We start from the raw sequence: 22,260 nt of genomic DNA, 5'->3' as shown, positions 1-22,260 counted from the left end.
CTTGGTAGGTCAACCCACCTTGCCATCTCACTGGGCTTTTAAAAAATGTTTTTTAATCCTGGGGACAAAACCCATGGCCTTTTACATGCCAGGCAAGTTCTTTGCTGTTATACTACACCTTAGGCCAAAACTCTTATTTTTAAAGAACTATTATTGTTAGAAGAAATTTTCCCACATGAGTTTAAATGTTTTCCTTAGGAATAACAGAATAATTCCCATTTTCCTCTTTATCCTTTCAATAGTTTCTAACTTTCTTGTACAATCGTGAGTTGATTTTTAAATCAGTTTGATGAGATTATTGAGATGGTTTTTAAATGAAATTAATTAAGAGATAGCAAGGATTTCTTTTGACAGCTGAAATTAAATCTAAAATGACTTGTGGTGGGGCTGGAGAGATGGCTCAGCGTTTAAGAGCACTTGTTGCTTTTGCAGAAGACACAGGTTCAATTCCCAGCACCCACACTGCAGCGCACAACCATCTGTAACTTCTTTCCCAGAAGTTTCCCTCTTCTAGCCTCCAAGGGCACCAAGCACACGTGTGGTATACATGTATACATGCATGCAAAACACTTATCACACAAGGTAACAAAATAAATCTGAAAATATGCAATAAATGTGCTTTTTTAAAATAGTCTAACCTAGTAATCTAAAAATCAGAAATTATTATTCATTGTTATTGATTTATAATGAAGGGGAAAAATTAGTGAGTACTTTTGTTTTTAAGAGAATAAGAAAAATCACTTTTCAGAATCACATCACTAAACAATACAGTGATGAACAAGACAGACAAGGTCCCTCCTCCCAGTGAGCTTAATTCTGCTGTGAGAAATCCGATCAGTGTTAATCAAGGGAAGGAAACCCCGAGCAGTCAAGAGCATCCTGCACTGCTAAGTGCTGGGATAAACACCAAACACAGCGCGTGGGCTGGACCCATCCTGTGACAGCCATCAGTCTTGGCAAGGTCAGGGTGCAGAGAATTCCACATAGGAAGGAGACCACGTTGACGGCCTCAGGTAGTACATATGTTATACCAAAGCTTCTCTAAACTCGAAAGCTTTATTAACTGCATTTCTAATTGTTTTCTGTTGTCAAACAAACAAACAAAACAAAAACAAACAAAAAAAACCTCCCTCTAATTAAAGCTAAATGATACCCACAGTAAAGCACGGAGACACTGGGTCAGACTGTGGCCGCCATCTCTTCTGTACTATCCCACCCACTTGATCTCACTGGAATTCGCTTGTTTATGTAGTAGGATGTCTCCTCCGTCCCCCGAAATCCTTGCTATAGATGTAGTTATATTTACAAGTGGCATATTAAACCATAAATTTAAGTAAAGTCAAAACTGGATGCTCTTAAATCAAAGTGTATGGAAACAACCCAAAAGCTACAACTCCAACTAGCCCCACACTTCCTCACGCTGGCCCGGCAGCATCAAGACACGACACTGAAGTCATCGATTCAGAGTCCTGAGCTTGGGGCTCAACTCAAATGTAGAAACTACATTTATGATAAATAGATAGGAGGAATATCTTCTATATTTCAACTAAACATTCTATGTGTAACTTTGTGTTTGCATTTCTGGTGTTAGGATCCGCTATTAAAACTACCACTGTGAGCTGAGGGAAGGCAGCACACAATCACGCTTCCTACAGTAGAGTTTCACACTGTGTGCTGTGTGACCGTTCAGTTTACTGCTCAAAGTTCCCAATTTGGTTTAATGGCCTATCATATATCTAGGAAAGTAAGCTTACCTCAGAATAGTTTCAGATGCCCGAGACAAAGGTTTCCACACACTGTAGACTGTTTCTCCCTGTTGCTAGTATCACACAGCAATCAGTGCTGTGGTTCTTTTTAGAGGAAAGACTCTCAGTTTTAGTACACACACACACACACACACACACACATTTATTCATTCATTTGTTTGTTTATTTATTTATTTATTTTTTATCAAGACAGGGTTTCTCTGTGTAACAGCTCTGGCTGTCCTGGAACTCACTCTGTAGACCAGGCTGGCCTCAAACTCAGAGATCCACCTGCCTCTGCCTCTCGAGTACTGGGATCAAAGGTGTGCGTCACCACACCTGGCACATATACATATTTAATATGACGAAATCTCAAGTCAGTATGCGTTTCCTCTTAAACATATCATTTGTCATATCCTCAAAAAATACACAAGGGGATAAGAAAACTATAGCAAAGAATAAGAAAAAGATTTGGTAAGTGGAGGCTGTTACGCATAGTATGAAATTATAATATAGTATACAATTATAACCTCGGGGGGGGGGGGAGGGGAAATCTTCCTTTTCTTTATTTTCTTTCTTTTTGGAGACCCTGTCTCTGTAGCCCAGGCTACCCTCAAACTCACTACGTATCCAAGGATGATGTTATACTCTGATCCTTCTGTCTTTACCCCCTGAGCATTGGGGTTTGCCACCACGTCTAGTTCATGCGGTTTTGGGGATCAAACCCAGGGCCTCGTACATGCTAAGCAAACACTCTGCTGATAGGCTTGCATCCCCAGGGCTTTCCTCTCTCCCTCCCTCCCTTTTCCATCCTTTTCTTTCCTATCTATCTCTCTCTTTCCTCCCCCCCCCCCACCCCTTATTTATTTATTTATTTATTTGAAACAAATGCTTCTTCCTCTTAGCAAAGGCTGGCCTAGACCACTCAATCCTCGTGCCTCAGTCTCCTGAATGCTGGAATTGCTAGCACACACCTCAAGACCTTTCCTTTTTATGAAGATTTGTTTTTATTTTTACTTGTGTTTTGGAGGGGAGGGGGAAAGGAGGGAAGGAGGCAGGAGCGTCACATATGTGCAGTTCCCTCAGAGGCCAGAGGAGGGCGCTGATCACCTGAAGCTGGAGTTAACATGTGGTCATGAGTCTGGTCCCCGGAAGAGCAGGGATTCAAGACCTTTTTTAGTGTTAGGTTTCCTATGACGTCAACGCAACAGTGACTTATTAAATTAAACAATTCTTCGTGAGACAATTTTGGACTCAGAGCAATTTTTTAAATCAAAAGGTCACTACCCAATAATTACCTAATTAGTGAATACATTTTTCTCAACTCAAACAGTAATTAAAAATTACAACCGTAAAAGAGTGCTAATTGGGTTTTCAGGGAAGTGTGAAGTACCTAAGCACTTTTTGCGCTTCACTCCTCTGTTGATGGTGATGCTAATTACTCGCCTCTCTTCTACATGATAACACCAATAGGAAATGTTTTGGTTCAATAGAGGCAGGGAAGGAGAAGAGCAGAAAGTCAAGCAAGCTTCGAGAATTGTCTAATGGAATTGTAGCACGGGTCTTTGGTTTGGTTTGGTTTTTTTTTGAGACAGGGTCTCTCTGTGTTAGCCTTGGCTGTCCCCGACTTGCTTTGTAGACCAGGTTGGCCTCTAACTCACAGCAATCCACCTGCCTCTGCCTCCCAAGTGCTGGGATTAAAGGCGTGCGCCACCACGCCCGGCTAAAAATTGTGTCTTATCTATAGTTTATATATGAAACTTTTAAGCTCCCCAAGTTAAAGACAAAGGAAGTTAGTGTGAACATAGCTAGGGGTAAATGCTTCAGGGCACCAGTTTTGCCTGGGCCAAGATCGACTGTGTGCACAGGAGGTTTATTTTGGAAGTGATCCAAAGAGTGGGAGCTGATCATTTGGGGGTCAAACAGGAGAAAGGAAAAAGCAGCACGCAGAAGATGAGGTACCGTCCTAGGTGGCCGCTGCCACGGGCGACTGATGTTCAGTTCCACCATGACCCGAAGGGAGGCTTCATCTCAGAAACCCCACTGCAAGAAGCATTAACCGAGTGAGTACGGGTGACCGCACGGAGACTGGCTCCCTGCACATCTAGGCTATGTGTGGAAGTCTTCCAGTGGCCGAAAACAGGTGGGCGAGGGCTCAGAGCAAGGTCCCGGATGCCCAGTGAGAAGCTGGGCGCATGACTCTCACCTCCTCCTCACAGAAGCAGCTGGAACAAGTGGGGGACTTAGAGAACTCGGAAGCGCCTGCAATGGGCACTGTCTGTATTGTGGAGTGTGGCTCCCAAAGCAGAGCTCAGAGCCACCGGATGCAACTGCTTTGAACCATGGGCCACTGTACCAACTAGAATAAGTTAGTGATAACAAAGTTTGGCCACGGAACTGATAACACTTGGTTTCTGGACACTCAGAAGGTAAAGGGAAATTGGATGCCGTGAGGTTGGGCTTGTCCGGTGAGCATAGAGAAACAGGAAGCGAGGGGCTTTTGCTTTGAGACAGATGTTGCCATCTTCCGAGCCCATTTTTTTTTTCCATATGAGAAATGGAGAACTAAGACTTAACACTGTGAGAAAGGCTTAAAGCCAGAAAGCTAGCGTTGAGTAGCTTTAAGAATCTCCACAATATTTAAATATAATGCCGGTAATCAGGCCTTCTGTCTGGCCCAGCCATGAACAGCTACGAGTTCAACGCCTCCAGCACACAGATGCGGCCCTGTGTACCACAAGCACTCTTGTGGAGTCTCCTGTTTTCCCTCCTACCCTTATTCCCATCTCTCCTGCAGCAAAACCCTCGCCCTACGGCTGTTTGTTTAAAAAAAAAAAAAAAAAAAAAAAAAAAAAAAAAGCTACTCAGTCAACCTGAAAGTGAGGTTCAGAAGTCTGGACAGCCCTTCTCAACCACTTCCACCAGGGGGCACTAGTCTCTGCCCATGGAACAGTTGGATTCCCTAGCTCAAACTGGACCTGTGGAACACAGATGCAGTACTCTACACCAAGTTGCCCCACCCAGAGATAACTGCTGCAGTGTCACCTCTAAGCAGGCCAAAAAAAAAAAAAGGGGGGGGGGCTGTGCTTCAGGGACAAGACTGGGCCTGCCTGAGATAACGGTATGGGATTCCAAAAACAAAGTTCTGCACTCAATACCAACACGCAAAACTGTTCTTTTCCAAATGTATTTCTTACTCCTCACATACTGCATTTATACATGGTAGAGAGAAATATTTATTGGCAATTATTTTACATGTGGTTAAAAATATCCTCTCCAGGCTCCATCCACTTTTCAACCCTAAGTACTTCAGGAAACACCTTGGCAGACCGGCTGCGTGTCTGCAAGGAAAAGGCTGTTTATGTCGGCTCTTTCCTGGATCTGCGGACATGGAATGGCTTACTGTCATGGCCCATGCTTGCTGATTTCTCACTTTGAGTGTTCTGTGGGACCTCCAGCCAATGGTCACACAGCCTGTGCAGCAGCCCACAGGGACACAGGTTCTGTCTTGGGTGTAGCATGTGATCCTGCTGCAGCCTAACAATCAATTAGTGCTCCAAGCCTTGCTAAAACATCAACAAAGGGGCGGCTATCCAAGAGAAAAGGAAGTACATTCCCTCGGAGAACATAAAGGCCATTGCTTTTCACTCACACACAGCGATCAACACAGCTGACTAACTTCCTCAAGCATCTGAGCAGTCAGAGCGGGGCGGAGACCACAAGGAATGTCATAATGGCTTCAGGGGCTCAGCCTGGTAAAGGCAGGAAGGATGACAACTGTTTGGGTTGTGTTTTGTTTTAACTGTTGGAGGTGGGGGGGGGGGCGAGACCAAAATCAACAAATTATTTACCTTTCACTTTCAGGCATTTTATACATATCCATACTGCTAAAAAGCCAATGCAGAACTTAAGGAAAAGAAACCCACCTAAAAATGAGCCTTTTTTTTTTTTTTTTTTTTTTTTTTTTTTTAAAGACAAGGTTTCTCTTTGTAGCCTTGGCTGTCCTGTACTTGCTTTGTAGAGCAGGCTGGCCTGGAACTCACAGAGATCCACCTGCCTCTGCCTCCTGAGTGCTGGGATTAAAGGTGTGCACCACCAGGCCACCTGAGTCTTGTCTTTTTAATGTTCAGAACAGCTTGCTCTATTGAGAATAAAAGACACTTTAGCTCTTACACAGACAAGCCAGATGACTGTGCATTTGAATAAGAATGCTGCCCATAGGTTCTTATGTTTGAATACTTGAACCCAGTTGGTGAAGCTATTTGGGAAGGATTAGGAGGTGTGGCCTTGTGGGAGGCAGGCTTTGAGGTTTCAAAGGACTCACACTATTCCCAGTCTGTATAGTCTCATTCATTCCCTCTCTGTCTCTCTCCCCCCTTCTCTCTGTCTCTGTCTCTGTCTCTGTCTCTCTCTCTCTCTCCCTTCTGCTTACAGACCCAGATACAAGGCCTCAGCTATTCCTGCCTGCACACCTTTGCTCCACTGTCATGGATTCTAAACCTCTGAAGCCATGTGCCCAATTAACACACTTTCTTTTACAGGTTATGTTAGCCATAGTGTTTTATTCATCCAATAGAAACCTGAACTAAGACAACCATGAATGTAATAGCTAGAATACTAAGCCATTTAAAATTTCAAGCCATTTCTACCACTGGTCCCCTGGGGCTTTCAATAACCTCACCACAGTTGCTATTTTTATTTGCAAAAGAGACGGTTATTTTTAATACACCCCTGAGAAGAAAAAAAATGCTGCAATGTATAATAGGCACCCATTATTGAATCTAAAATGGCCCCACGTTTTGAATACTTGGTCTGTAGCTGTTAGCACTATTTGGGGAAGCTGTAGAGCCTTTAGGAGGTGGGACCTGGCTGATGGGGGCGGGCCTCTGAAGGTGGTACCCATCTCTTGTCTCAGTCTTTGCTTCCTGGACTACTGTGATGTGATCAACCACTTTTGTCACCATGAACTGCTCCAATTGTCTTCCCCTCCCTGCACAACTTACTGCAACTCCGAAAGTGCCCACCCCCAATATTTCCTGCATTACCTTGATCTTCCAGATACTGTGTTCAGAGCTATGAAAAGCAAATTAATACAAAACCAGTATGGGATGCTAAGCCAATGTTTTTCAATGCCCACACTGTGTAGTGTGCTTTCTTTGACATTTTAATCATTAGCACCAATACAGTTGAAAAGTACTCTTAAGATCTGAACATCCTTGTCCAGAAATCTGTTCCTTCCTTCCTTCCTTCCTTTTTTTCCTTCCTTCTTTTCTCTTTCTTCCTTCCTTTTCCTTCTTTCCTTTCTTTTTTGAAGGCTGTGGTTTACCCACACTAGCCTCAAACTCCTGAGCTCAGAAGATGCTCCTGGCTAAGCCTAACAAGAAGGTACATGCCATCATGTCCCGCTTTCTTTTTTGGATTGTAATTGTGTGTGTGTGTGTGTGTGTGTGTGTGTGTGTGTGTGTGTGTGTGTGCAAATTTGCTATTAGTATTTTCTTTTTTTAAAAATTATTTTATTAATTTATTCTTGTTACATCTCAATGTTTATCCCATTCCTGTATCCTCCCATTCTTCCCTCCCTCCCATTTTCCCCTTATTCCCCTCCCCTATGACTATTCCTGAGCGGGATTACCTCCCCCTGTATATGCTCATAGGGTATCAAGTCTCTTCTTGGCAACCTGCTATTCTTCCTCTGAGTGCCACCGGGTCTCCCCCTCCAGGGGACATGGTCAAATGTGAGGCACCAGAGTACGTAAGAAAATCATATCCCACTCTCTACTCAACTGTGGAGAATGTTCTGACCATTGCTATTAGTATTTTCTATACCAAACAGAAATAATGTTTTCTTTTAGGCAGAAGAAATCCTTTTTTTAAAAAATGAAGGCTATTATTTCTAGGGAAATGTTATCACATCACAGCAAACAAAGTACAGCACTTCAGATTTCTCTCCAGAAGTTTCAAAAGGTTTTCCCCTCCTTCTCATTCTGTGTGGCTAAATAACAGTAGGACACTGGGGTCATGCACACTTTTCATCCCTATACGAGGCAGGCAGAGGCAAGTAGATCTCTGTGATTTCCAGGCCAGCCTGGTCTATGTGGGGAGTTCTAGGCCAGCCAGGGATACATACAGAAACCCAATCTCAAAACAAACAAACAAACAAAAAACCAAATGCAACAACAAATAAAAAAGCCAGGAGGCACAAGCATGTTTCCTGGTCAGGTACCTCTCCATATCCTAATCACCTCTCAATGTGTGGACTCAAGTGACAAGGCTGCTGCCACCATTGCTGCTGTTGTATCTTGACATTCCAACCAAACACATGGGCTGCATCCAACAGTGGGGTGCTGGGCCGTGAGACCTGACTTCAGCGATGTTCTCAAAGCACAAAGCTGTTTCTGGAGTTGTCTCCAAAGGCCATTTGTGAGCCTCCTAAGCAAACTGACCTTTCTACTGGTGCCTTCAGAGCGCAGAGGGGGAAAAAGAGAGCATTCTCTGAGTTACCTAATGATTCTCAGCCCAAACCTGGGACAGATTGCTGGGTAAGCGGAAGGATCCATGAAAGGAGCGCTCCGCTTAGGGCCAGAGGGAGAGAAATGAGAAGTACAGACCCTGAAAATCATTACCCTGGGAGACCACACCTGCCAGTTTCCTCGGCTTTCTTGGCAGAAGTACAGAACTGACTCCTGGTCTACGACAGAGGTGACTCCCAGGTGTTGTAGGAAAAGAGGCAAATGTGTTGGAGGTCATACTGACTGCGATGATGATCTGCCATCACTGGGAGTCCTAAGAGCCTGGCCCCCTCCACACACCCGAGGGTTGTCCATCAATTAAGCAGAATCCTCCTAGGGCAGAGGTGGTCCCTTACCCTTACCTGCCACAGCAGCCCTGAGGACCACTGGGCAACTCTGGCCCCTGCTGACTGCCACTGACTTTGAAAGAATGGCGTTGATCACCTTTGAAGAATTTTAAACCGTTACACCAAAAGAGAAAAAGAGGAGAGTGGAGACAGGAATGGTAGTGCATCTTTAATCCTGGCACTCAGAAGGCAGAGGCAGATCTCTATGAGTTCAAGGCCAGCATGATCTATGTGGTGAGCACAAAGCTGTGTAGTAAGACCCTGTCTCAAAAAAGAAAAGAAAAGAGAGAAAGGAAGAAACAAAAAGAAAGAAGGAGAAGAAGGAGGAAAGAAGGAAGGAAGGAAGGGAGGGAGGGAGGGAGGAAGGAAGGAAGGAAGGACGGAAGGAAGGAAGGAGCGGAAATATGAGATCTTACATTTTTAAGTCTATGAGCCGGGTGTGGTGGTGCACGCCTATAATCCCAGCACTTGGGAGGCAGAGGCAAGCGGATTGCTGTGAGTTCGAGGCCAGCTTGGTCTACAAAGCGAGTCCAGGACAGCCAAGGCTAACACAGAGAGACCCTTTCTCGAAAAACCAAAACCAAAACCAAAACATTTTTAAGTCTATGAAATTGCATTCTCTTCCAAGACACACCCTTGCTTTAACATAAAATGCTCAACACTACTAAACAATTACCTTATTTGCTTTCCCTCTTACATATTCAGATAAGATGAATGACCCTGGAAGATGTGCCTAGTTTACACTGTGGAGTTGTGTGCTGCTGGGAGGATGGACTGGCTGGTCACCATGGCCAGAAACACAACACTTCACTCCTCCTGTGTCTGTGTGTGCACTAACCCACGCCCCCAAGTTCGCTTTGCCACTTGCCTCCCTCCATCTTAGTGGTTGTGAGAACAGCTTAATTTAGATCCATCTTCGCTCTGCCAGCCGGGCTGATGGCTGATCTCTTCCCCAAACTTCGTTCTCGCTTGCCTCTTGTCCTGGGATTGGTTCCACGCAGGTGGGGGGTTAAATTTCAAATTTGTACACTGTCTCTACTGCCCAACATCCCTGAGTTCTTCAGGAAGCACTGTGCCAGCACAAAGGGCCAACATAGTTTTTGTCCCTTCTTTGCCCTTAGATAGTTTTTGGAGACTATTCATAGCCTCAACATGGCAAAAGACTCCTGCAGACACGGTGGACACCTATGCCTCAAACCACCACTATGGTAGCTACTCTATAAGCAAAGAGACCCTATCTCATTTAGTGACAAGTCACAGAACCGGCTCCTTGTCTTAATTAAAACTACAGAGCCGTGCCTGTTAACTACAAATTCTTATTACCAAAAAAGAAAAGGATGGGTGGTTAGGTGAAACAGCCTTCTGACAACCTCCACACAAACCAGTCAGGCCACTCCCTTCAAGGACACAGAGATGTGAGCCATACATATTGTGTGCACAAAGCACTTTTGGGGCTGGACCCCACTACCCAGCCTACTCCACTCCCTGTGGACTTAAAAAGGACCTTTTTAACATAAAGTGACACAATGTGAAACTTTAAAAATGACACCAAAAGGCCACCATCCTCAGACACACAGTGCTCCCTTCTCCTTACCCAACCTCCTTCATGATACATTTACATGTCTGAATATGTCATAAGCTCATAGGCTGACCTGACAACAGAGAGAGAGAGAGAAATAGATAGAGAGACAGAGAGAGACAGAGACAGAGAGAGACAGACAGAGAGAGAGAGAGAGAGAGAGAGAGAGAGAGAGAGAGAGAGAGAGAGCGCAGGTGATTGGCAGTTCCCACAGCACCGGTGTTAAATTAACTTTTGGGAACAATTGTTTGGAAAAAAATTCACAGATTAGGTAGAAAGTACTTCATGGGTAGGAGAGAAAGGAAGGGAAGAAAGAAAGGAAAGAAGGAAGGAAGGCAGGAGGGAGGGAGGGAGGGACAGAGGGAGAGAAGGAAACCATGCTTTTAACGTGTTTAATTTTAAAATTATTTTCGATTGATTTCCTTTCTGTGTGTTTTGTCTGCACACACATATGTACACCACGTGCATGCCTGGTGCCTGAGGCGGTCAGAGGAGAGCACTGGATCTCTTGGAACTGGGGTTACTGGATGGTTGTGAGCCATCACGTGGCTGCTGAGGTATGAACTTGCGTCCTCTGAGAGAGCAACCAGTGCTATTTACAGCCCCCAAGCAGTCTAGAGCTGTCGATTTGATGTGGCCCATGCTGAAACAAGACTACAAACAAGATCACAGAGATTACAGCTGATTAAGAGTGAAAACCACCAGAAAAGAATAAACCCTGCAGTGCCAATAATCCCTAAAATATTTTCTCATTAAGAAAACAGGAGAAAAGAGCCCCGTGAGGCAGGGCTGCTCTGTGGGAGAGGGAACAACGCCTGGGAGGCAGCATTTTTGTGTCCAGCGTTTTGTTGTTGCTTGTACCCAACTGCCAAAGTCAGCAAGAAGAGCAAGTGGGGATCCTTTTCAAACACAGTCCTGCTGTTGTTTCCGTCCTAGAGTGGGGATGCTTCTGAGCACAGAGGACGACAACAGAAAAAGCCAAGCCCAGCAAGGTGGGCCCAGCCAAGAGCCTCAGGGCCAGTTCCCAGGCCCCTCTCATCAGGGAAGCAGGGCTGATAATCTGTGGGAGGGAGGGGACCTGGGACTTTCCTCAGCATGCTTAAAGCACACTAAACAGCCACAGCGGCCTCTGCAAAGCCACTCCCTAGCCCTGGAACTCTCTCTTCTTTGGAGCAAATGCTTTATGACACAAATGTGTACAGTAACCTACCTACCACTGCCCTCAGGAGAATCCCACAGAGCCAAATGGGGAAGAACAGAGCTGTCTGGGTGCTTTAGGAACCAAAATTAGTCCAACAAACAACACAACAACAACAACAAAACCCCACAAAGCTATAGAGTAAATAAATCTCCATTTTTGTATAGTGGAAGAGATGAAGTTAAATTATAAGAAGCTTTTTGTCATTCAAATCCCAGTTCCTGGTCCCCCCCACCTCCCCACCCTGGGACTTAACTGTTTGTCCTTTACCTACTATTCATGCCTCTGTTTAAAGACCCAGACCCAGGGCACCTGCCACCTGTCCACTTTCTGCTGACCGACAAACTAACATCCCTGGGGTGGCCAGCCCTCTCTGCCTCTGGCTGCCTGCACTGGCCATATAGTGCTCATGGGCATTTCCATTAGCAGATGAAAACTGGAGTGGGGGAGGGAGGGAAAGGGGGGGTTTGGGGGGACGGGGGGTGGGGAACCAGCTATTCCATCTTACCACTGATTGGCAGGTAGGATAAAAGCTTAGAAAGAATAATGAGACTTTGCTCTTTTCAGGCCAATGATGGATTAGGATAGATGCATTTTTTTTTTTTTACTATGCCAATCCTCACCCAATTTTTTTTTTTTTTTTTTTTTTTTTTTTTTTTTTTTTGACAGTCTATTTTGTAGACCCGGCTGACCTGGAACTCACAGAGTTCCTGCCTGTCTCCTGAATACTGGGATTAAAAACCATGCACCACTACCATACTTTGACATTTTAATCTCTCTCTTGAAAAAAAAAATTCATTTATTTATTTTGTGCATACGAGTGCACTATCTGCATGTACACCTGCATGCCAGAAGAGGGCATCAGCTCATCTTATAGATGGTTGTGCGGTACCATGTGCGCTGGGAACTGAACTCAGAACCTCTGGTAAAGCAGTCAGTGCTCTTATCCTCTGAGCTATCTCTCCAGCCCCTCATCTAATTCTGTTTGTTTGTTTGTTTGTTTGTTTGTTTTTCAAGACAGGGTTTCTCTGTGGAGCCTTGGCTGTCCTAGACTCGCTTTGTAGGCCAGGCTGGCCTCGAACTCACAGCTATCCACCTGCCTCTGTCTCTCCGAGTGCTGGGATTAAAGGCGTGCGCCACCACGCCTGGCTCCCCTCATTTAATTCTTAAAGATGGCTACGTAGAGATTAAAATGACACTTTGGACAAAATCTGAGGAGCCGTCACACAGCTCTTTGTTTCAGCTCAAGTTCAGCAAGGTCTGCGGATCCGTTTCCGTGCGACTGAAACTTTTGTATCTAGTTGTTATTATATGGACTCATCCTACAGCGCAAGAGCCTAAGGTTGGGAGTAAAGATGAAGCCAAGTGTCGGCTTCAAGACCAATAGCTCAGCCGGTCTAGGTCTGTTTCATTTTTTTCAATGATCAGGGTGGGCTGGAGTGACTCTAAAACCCTCCCCAGCCTATCTTTCCAGAACTCCATTCATCCAGACCCACCTTGCTTTACCTCCTGTGCACTTGGCTGATCTGTGTGTTCCTTCATCTCACAGCCTTCTGGCACAGAGTGTGTCGAGCAGACCTGAACTGCATTCGCCGTCTACTGTGGAAGGCATGACCATGCAGATTATATATATAACATGCCTACTCTAGGACGGAGGAATATCAGAGGACACAGAAAGTCTGTGATGCTAGGGAGGGCCTCACCAACTCCTGGTTGTCACTCTTGCCGCCATTGTTACTGTCTCTATGAGAACTCCAGAGCAGACTCTTTCTTCTCTCTTTCTCTGCCTTTCAAATATAGCATGACCCAGGTCCCATCTTTCTGGGAGCTGACCCCGGGCTATTCCCACTTGCATTCTTCCTTTTCGACTTAAAAACAAAACAAAAACCAAGTTAACTATAGTACATACTAACACTGTCAGTGTCACACAACTGAGAACTTGGCCAGGCGTGCCTGTAGTCCCAGCGCTCTGAGAGACAGAGGCAGGCAGATTGTTGTGAGTTCGAGGCCAGCCTGGTCTACAAAGTGAGTCCAGGACAGCCAAGGCTACACAGAGAAACCCTGTCTCAGAAAAGCAAGGAAGGAAGAGAGAGAGAGAATGAAAGAAAGAGAAATGGCTCAGTGGTTTAGAGCACCAGCTACTTTTCCAGAGAAGGCTGGCTCAGCTCCTAGCACCCACATGACACTTTTAACCAGCTCTAATTCTAGTTCCAGGGGATCAGAGGCTCTAGTTTGGTTTTGTGGGGACCAGGCCTGGTGCAAGACATACAATGCAGGCAAAAGAACCATATAATATTTTTTTAAAAATAAAGTCATATACTTGAGCTGGAGAGATGGCTCAGAGGTTAACAGCACTGGTTATTCTTCCAGAGGTCCTGAGTTCAACTCCCAGCACCTACGTGGTGGCTCACAACCATCTATAATGAGATCTGGCGCCCTCTTCTGGTGGGCAAGCGTGATGTTTCCATTCTCCACCTGACTTGATTCAGAACCTCACCTCTGTCAACCAGCGAGTGTCCTTCTGGAAAGGTTTACCAGAGAGAAGACACACTGCACAGAGGTAGCACCACCGAACCAGGCGGGGCCCCCTACTGGCAGAAAGAAGAATACAGATTTAGCAGCCTCTACCTTTCTGCTCATCTGAGGGGTTCTGTGGAGCTGCAGTTCCTTATTTGACTTGGTTCCTCCCTACTCTACAGAATCCTGACATCAGAACAGCCCTGCTGTCATGTTCGGACAAGACTACCTTATCCAAGGAACACACCCAGTAACATTTTCTCTGCGGAGTTGACAGGTATATGTTAACGATTATAGGCTTGACGCCCTGAAATGCTTGCTGAGGCTGCCAGCGGGCACAGCCGATGTGAACAGGCTGGGGGCGGCTCACGGCTGGTGGTTTAACGATTCAACCTTCCAAGAAGTTTGGGCAACAAAACACCCCTCTTGCCTCAGAGGGGACTTGATCTAGAACGTTCTGAGAGGAGTAAGAAACAAAGCCACCTTAAAGTGTGACCTTTAAAAACGGAACACAAAGGGAAAGGAGAAAATAACTCCAAACAGTTGGAAAGCTTTCTGCGATTTAGTCAATAAATACGCTCAGTTCAATATGACCTTCCATTAATTATAAACTCAGAGAAAGGCCACGATGCTATACGCCCACGGAAGCGTGAAAATGTTGATTATTTCACATTCGCCTGCTGAAAACTCAAAATATCAACAGTAAGATGTCTTTGCACCTACTGAGTAATATAATAAAACACTGACAACCTGTTAAAGGATTGAGAGGCGTCCTTTCCTTAGATCTTTCGGTGGCCTGTCTCAGAGAGACTAGAAGCAAGACGGGTCTAGAGTCCTTAAAGTATATTGGTTATTATTTTCACTCTGTGAAGTAATCAATAAATTAACACCTCCTATGAGAAAAAATTTCAAGTGGCCCAACATGCTCTTCGTGTGGACACTAACATGCAAAATCTCAAGATGTGACACGGGTCGATAGCTGCCTCAAGGACAGGCCATTCCTGTCTCATAGCTTTAATCTACTGACTGTTGCTTTCCTCTTTGACAGACATGTGTCAAATGCAGATGCCGCTGCAAGGTGAGCAGTGGGGTGATGTGGGTCCTTGTTTGTTCATTTAACAGTTCTCGGCCTCGGGAGGCACTCTTGTAAGGGTCTGAGCGCCTAGCCAGGCTGCTCTGCTGCAGCCGTTCCCAGCACAGATTTCTACAGTATTTTATAACCCTGCCAACTACACGGCCTACTTAAAGCCACGGAGCAGTTCTCTATTGCCAGCTCCCTGTTCTGAAGGAAATTCTGCAAAGAGGAAGAAAAGGGGGCTTCGGAGTTAGAGGAACTCTGTTGCATACAATCAATTGCACACCATTTTGTGGATGCTCAGATGACGCGTCAACCCTTTATATTTTACAACGACTCACTCTGTCCAAGCATAGATGCGCTGCTGAGCAGGCTCTGTGTTCTCAAGGTGGCAACGGCATCATGGACAAGACTCTTTTCCACTGGCCTGAGCACCGGGGAGGCCGCTCGATGAACGGCAATTTCACTGTATGGTCAGAGCAGCTGCCAGGCCTCATCCACGCATTCCCACCTCCCCAAGCCTGCATCCCAATAAGTGCACAATGAAGCCATGGCCTGTGTACCTACTGCCACACAGATTATACATGCTCTCTGGCCACAGGATGCAATCTGCAAATGTATGCCAGTCTCTGTGAAGACTGCCCCAGCGCTGGAGACCACCAGGTTAGCAAGGCGTCAATACCCCTAGAAATAAGAGCAGGGGTTCTCAGCCCAAATGCTCCTATTTCTCAAATCTCTTCTTGCACCTCCACCTCGTCACCTCTCCTTCTTGTCAGAGCCTCCTAAAAGCCCTGCCTGCTTTGTGCCTCCACACACACCAAGGTAACAGGAAGACCTGATCCTGCTAAACACCTGCTGTCATCTCCCAGTCCAGGCAGAGCGACTAAGTGATCAGATGGTCATTTAACAGACTGTGAAACTGAGCCAGAATCAACAAAGTCATCATTGGGAAAGCCGGACTCAGACTCTGATCACGTGCTAGCCAAGGACTAAAAGGGTCACTGCTGTATAAAAAGAATACAACGGTGTGTGTATATCGAAACAAGCAGTATTTGCTTACAGTACAATTAATCCCATGTTTCAGAAAGAGTGGCCGAGATGGGACTCTAGCCCAGTGGTAAATTGCCTGCATCACGTGTGAAACTCTTGATTTGATCCATAACACAGAAAAACAAACAAACAAACAAACAAACAACCTAACCAAATCCATAACAGAATGACATTAACCAATCAATTGTAATTTACATTAGCGGGGGCACAAAAACCAGAATAATTGAATTTAAGCTTGTCTCCTTAACTTTAATGATGAACGTAGAAATAAGTGCTTTTTCTTTCTTTTCTAGAAGAGATTTGTTTATTTTAATCATACGTATATGGATTTTTTTTTTTTTTTTTGTCTGCATGCATGTCTTCACCATATAAGGACAGGGCCCACAGAAACCTGGCCCTTTTCGGGGCTAGAGTTATAGACAGCTGTGACCTGCCATGTGGGTGCTACGAATAAAATCCTCAGTCCTTTGGAGGAGCAGCCAGTGCTCTTACCACTGAGCCACCTCTCTAGACCCTACTCTCCTTCAACTGAAAGTCACTTGGGAGAAGGTGAATTCTATGCTCAGTTGGTTCCTGGCAGATATATATACACATAGATAAATAGATAGATAGATAGATAGATAGATAGCAAGCAGATGATTAATGCACCTATTAGCACAAAATTCCTGTTCCCTTATAGGCATATCACTGTTTTTTTAAATACAGAGACCTCTGATTCTCCTCTGACACCCTGTAATCAGAATTCATGTTTCTCCTAGTGAGGAGCAGACTTATGTGAGAACCAGCACCATCAAGCTGTCCTCTGACTTCTACACAGGAACTGTGGTGTGAATGCGTGTGCGCACACACACAAACACACACATAAGTAAAAAAGGCAGTAACATTTTAAAAAATTGACTTCAGGAAATAAATTATCAAGAATCACAGAAAAACCCTTTGGAGAAAGAAAGGCAAATTAAGTTTCTCCTTAGGGCAGCAGTTCTCAACCTGTGGGTTGTGACTCCTTTGGGGGGGACGCGCATGGAAGGACCTTTTCACAGGGTAGCACGCCAGATAAGTATATTAGATAAGTATATTATGGCTCATAACAGCAGCAAAATTACAGTTAGGGAGTAGCAATGAAATGATTTCATGGTTGAGGAGTCACCACACCACAGGAGCTGTATTTAGGGGTCACAGCGTTAGGAGGGTTGAGAAACCCCTGGCCTAAGCTGATCAAGAACGGACCCTCACTTTTGAGTCGCCTTCCTCGGGATCAGAGTTCCGTGTAGACTCCTGAAGTTTAGCAAACTAGAAAGGCTAAAACCTTGCCCTCCTGACTGAAGCTAGAACTCCCTCTTTTAGCCAACATCTCACTAAAAGCAGAGAAAGATGGAAATGCATCCTGACTCAGGACAGGACAATGGGAAGACTGCTTACAATGCTCGGATCTCGAAACAGTTCCACAAAGTTTAAGAGCAGCAGGGCTGACTGCCGCTGACTGAACAGAGGCAGGAGAATGCCTGGGAGTAGTAATTTTATACAAGACCAAAGAATCATTACGCCTCTGCCCTTCTGTATGTAGTTAAGAGGTCTAAGACAGAACGGGGCGGGGCGGGGGTGGGGCAGGGGAGGGGGAGGGGAAGAGATGTGTCTCCTGGGCCACATCTAGAAGTGAAACATTAACAGGATGGCGTTGAGGGGATCCAGGCCACTGCGCTCAAGGGTGCTTTTGGTTGCTCAAAGAACCGGAGGCCAGAAGGGAAGAGAATGTAACTCGGTCACGTGGCTTCTACAGACCAGAATGCACTTCACTCTCGAAGGCCCTGGGAACTCAGAGAGCTGTGTCCCTCAAGACACACCTGTGGCCAGGGGACCGAGAGATGGCCACATGTGCTGGGTAGAAAGACCCCGCCTTACTCGCATTCAGAGAATGAAGGGTTTTAGAGTTCTTCTCAGGAAGAGTTGGGGAAAGGTTGGCTTCGGGAACAGATACAGAGAGCACTAAGGGGAAGGTAAAAATCACCAAAGTGAGCTTAAACATGGGTATTGATTAGTAACTAGAAATTGACTCTAGTAGGTCTGCCTTTAGGCCCATGTGTCTGACTTGTGGCTAATCTCTTAGCTTCTTGAAGTTTGGGTTCCTTCTTTGATAAAATGGGGATTGGGAACCAGCTCACAGGCTAACTCACCTCAAGCTGCCTCGTTTACACCCCGAGCAAGGACACGGTAAGCGGAGGCAAAAACTAGGGGTGAGGAGGGGCTGGGCGAGCAGCCGAGACATAACAGTGGTCACTCTTACCATGGAATTCAGTGGAGGGCGGCTCTGATACTGAAAACACAGTCATAATAAGCTCGACCCAGGGCACTGAGGGCCAGGGGCCAACTGTCACGGTAGCACAGAGGAGGGAGGGAGGCTGGGAGAAAGAACAGAAAGCCGAAAAGAGATAAGATAAGAAGGGGAGTTAGCAATTCATCTTTTCAAGTTTGGTCCCACCCCCACCCCCACCCCCAAGTCAAGCAGAACCAAGGCAAGAAGCTAAAATGGGAGCCCAGAAGAAGCTACTGGGAAGAAGAATCATCTGGAGATGCAATCAAGGTGGTCACTGTATCTCAGGCAAGATTAATTCTAAAACATTTGATGACTCGTATCTAGACATAAGTAAGGAGAAGATTTAAACTATGGAGATGACTTTTTAAATGCCTCCAAAGAGCTGGAGAGATGGCTCAGTGATTAAGAGTGCCGCCTGCTCTTCCAGAGGTCCTGAGTTCAATTGCCAGCAACCACATGGTGACTCACAACCATCTATAATGAGATCTGGTGCCCTCTTCTGCAGATAAAGCATTCATATGCAATAAATAAAATAAATAAATCTTAAAATAAATAAATAAATAAAATGCCTCCAAAGAAGGTTCCAAGGATGGCTTACTACTCAAATCATAGAAAAAGGGGGGGAAACCATCCTAATTATTTCATCACATGGGTTTAATCAAGACAACAGAGCCCGCCAATGAAAAAAGGAAACCACCGCCATTCTCACTTGTGAATTGGCATTTTTAAAAATCCTAACAAAAAACACCAGATCAAATCTAGAAGCATTACAGAAATGCACAGTCATAATGGCGCTGCATTTAGCCCCCAACATAGCAAAGATGACCGAAGATTAATACATCTGCTAAGACATCGTAGTATCAGGGTAGAAGACAGTGATTTCTCGTTATCAGGTAGTCACCGTGTTTTCAGTGAGAAGCTTCAAATACTGTTTTTACCAAATTGAATAAAATGTTACAGCTATTTATAAAATGATTAACTCTATTTAAAAATATGTACACATATATGAAATAATGAAATAAAAGAAAGATTGATCTTTAAATATTTTTTTCACTCTAACATATCCTGAAAAAAATTTATCCCATCTCTTCCCGGACATCTTTGCTTCGGAGCCCTTTTTTAGTTCATGAGTAACATATTAATCCACATTTAGGAAATCACTCCAGAAACTGTGTTGTCATGATCCCTGCAGCAAAGGCAAGGGTTTTTAAAACGTAGAGCCTCCAACTTTTACGATTATGAGGCTATTTCCCAGGAATAATTGCTAAAGCTGGTGTTAGGCATCCTGCCCTTCTTCCCGCTAATTGTTTCTAGAGACTCTACAGGCTTTCAACACCAACACTTATCAAAAAAAATGCTATGGGAGGGTTTTTTAATGAAGTAATTGTGGCTGACTCCCAGATTATAAGAGACTCTGTAAAGAATTACATATACGATGTCTTCCTTTGTGTTTGTTCTGTGGGAATTTTTTTTTCTCACATTCAACCCTCATCAACATAGGGAACACTTAGAAAATTATAGCAGCTTTTTTTTTTTTTTTCTTTTGTGAGCAGCGGCGAAGGAGGCCAGACAGCCCTGAAGGCGTCGGGAGCGCTTCAGTTGTACAAGGTGGTGGGGCCACCTTGTACTGCCCGCCCCAAAGTGCCACTATACCGAATGCTCATCTTTGTACCCAGCCAGATGGTGGCCAAGTCCCACTTCTGGTACTTCGTGTTGCGGCTGCAGAAGATGCAGAAGTCATCCAAGGAGGCAGTGCACTGAGGGCAGCTGTTTGCGAAGTCACCACTGCGTGTTAAGAACTTCGGCATCTGGCTGCGCTATGACTCCCACGGTGGCACATACAACATGGACTTAAAGAGTACCAGGACCTGACTACCGCTGGTGCCGTCACAGTGCTACCACGACGTGGGTGCCCAGCATCATGCCTACATGCACTCCATCGCAGCTGGCAAGTGCGCCTGGCCAGGTGACAAGCGATTCCACAACTCCGAGAGCAAATTCCCGTTGCCCGACCATGTTTTGTGGCGCCAGCCCAAAATGTGCTCCACTACCAAGAGGCCCAATACCTTCTTCTAGACTCAGAGACCCACTGAACAAAACTCCAGAGAGGCAAAAGAAAAAAAGAAAGAAAGGAAGAAAAACATAGCATTTAGATGGCACTAAAGCAACTACATGGGCTGTTCCCGCAGACGGCGCTAATGCACTCTGCCCACCTGGGTCCTTAATAGCTCGTCCTTGCAGCCCACCGTGGAAACAGTTCCGCTGTATCAGAAGTCGGATGAGAACACAGACATCATGTGGGACGCTGGCCAGGACACATGCAACCATGGGACGGCCATGAACACATACAATCCCAGCCAGTGCTGGTGAGGCAGAGGCAGGGGGACTGAGAATCCAGGACAGCTTGGCTATATGGTAACCAGATCCTGTCTCAAATGAACAGATTGCCATCTATAAGGCTAGAAAATGCCACGGGGGCTGAAACACAGGGCCGGTCGTGCGCACGTGTGGCTGTGTAACCGTGGGCTGAGCGATCGTGATCGTGTCTTTGTGTCTAGTTCTCACATCTTCAAGGTCCTTGGGGGATGACTGTGAGGGTTGTTTAACCAGACGAGGCCCCTAAAATTGCCCTCTATAGTTAAATGCTCAAACCGACTAGATTTGATAACTATGCTTAATTAAAAGCAAAGCAAAACAACAGAACAACAAAAAACAACTGAGACCAACAAAATCAATTCCTCACCCTGTTGCCTCACTCCTACACAGTGATTTTCCAGTCAAACTTACTGAATGATAAGTTCTAATCTCACATGTGGAGTTTCCAACCAAAGTTTTGTTTTTGTTTTTTTTTTTTTTGTGTGTGTGTGTGTGTGTGAAGTATCTTTTCTTTTTTTTTATTAATTTATTCTTGTTACATCTCAATGTTTATCCCATCCCTTGTATCCTCCCATTCTCCCCCTGCCCCCATTTTCCCATTATTCCCCTCCCCTATGACTGTTCCTGAGGAGGATTTCCTCCCCCTGTATATGCTCATAGGGTATCAAGTCTCTTCTTGGCAACCTGCTGTCCTTCCTCTGAGTGCCACCAGGTCTCCCCCTCCAGGGGACATGGTCAAATGTGAGGCACCAGAGTACGTGAGAAAGTCATATCCCACTCTCCACTCAACTGTGGAGAATGTTCTGACCGTTGGCTAGATCTGGGTAGGGGCTTAAAGTTTACCGCTTGTATTGTCCTTGGCTGGTGCCTTAGTTTGAGCATGACCCCTGGGCCCAAATCTGCCTATCATAATGTTCTACTTGTAGGTTTCTAGGACCCTCTGGATCCTTCTACTTTGCCATTCTCCCATGCTTCTCTCATCTAGAGTCCCAATAGGATGTCCTCCCCTCTGTCTCAGTTTCCTGGTAAGTGAAGGCTTTCGTGGGACATGCCCCTTGGGCTAGTATGCAGATATAAGTGAGTATATACCATTTGAGTCTTTCTGCTTCTGGGTTAACTCACTCATTATGATCATTTCTAGCTCAATCCATTTATCCACAAATTTCGGGAATTCCTTGTTTTTAATAGCTGAGTAGTATCCCATAGTGTGTATGTACCACAGTTTCTTTATCCATTCTTCTACTGATGGACACTTAGGCTGTTTCCATGTTCTGGCTATTATGAATAATGCTGCTATGAACATGGTTGAGCAAATTTTCTTGTTGTGTGCTGGAGCATCTTCTGGGTATATTCCAAGGAGTGGAATAGCTGGGTCTTGAGGAAGCCCTATTCCCATTTTTCTGAGATAGCACCAGATAGATTTCCAAAGTGGCTGTACTAGTTTGCATTCCCACCAGCAATGAAGGAGTGTTCCTCTCTCCCCACATCCTCGCCAGCATGTGCAAAGTTTTTTGTTTGTTTGTTTTTGGTTTTTTTTTTGGTATTAGCCAAGG

The 22,260-nt window shown here is 45.2% G+C and overlaps 1 protein-coding gene and 1 pseudogene across 1 annotated transcript in view; one reads left to right on the top strand and one right to left on the bottom strand.

Moving 5' to 3' along the window:
* Arsb (arylsulfatase B) overlaps positions 1-22,260 on the bottom strand; it is a 139,338-nt gene that overhangs the window by 87,716 nt on the left and 29,362 nt on the right. The gene's annotated exons all lie outside the window — the stretch shown is intronic.
* LOC127212178 (60S ribosomal protein L18a-like) lies at positions 15,373-20,407 on the top strand (annotated as a pseudogene).

This window comes from Acomys russatus, chromosome 30, assembly GCF_903995435.1.
Source record: "Acomys russatus chromosome 30, mAcoRus1.1, whole genome shotgun sequence".
NCBI lineage: Eukaryota > Metazoa > Chordata > Mammalia > Rodentia > Muridae > Acomys > Acomys russatus.
This window is presented reverse-complemented; position numbering and strand designations above follow the sequence as displayed.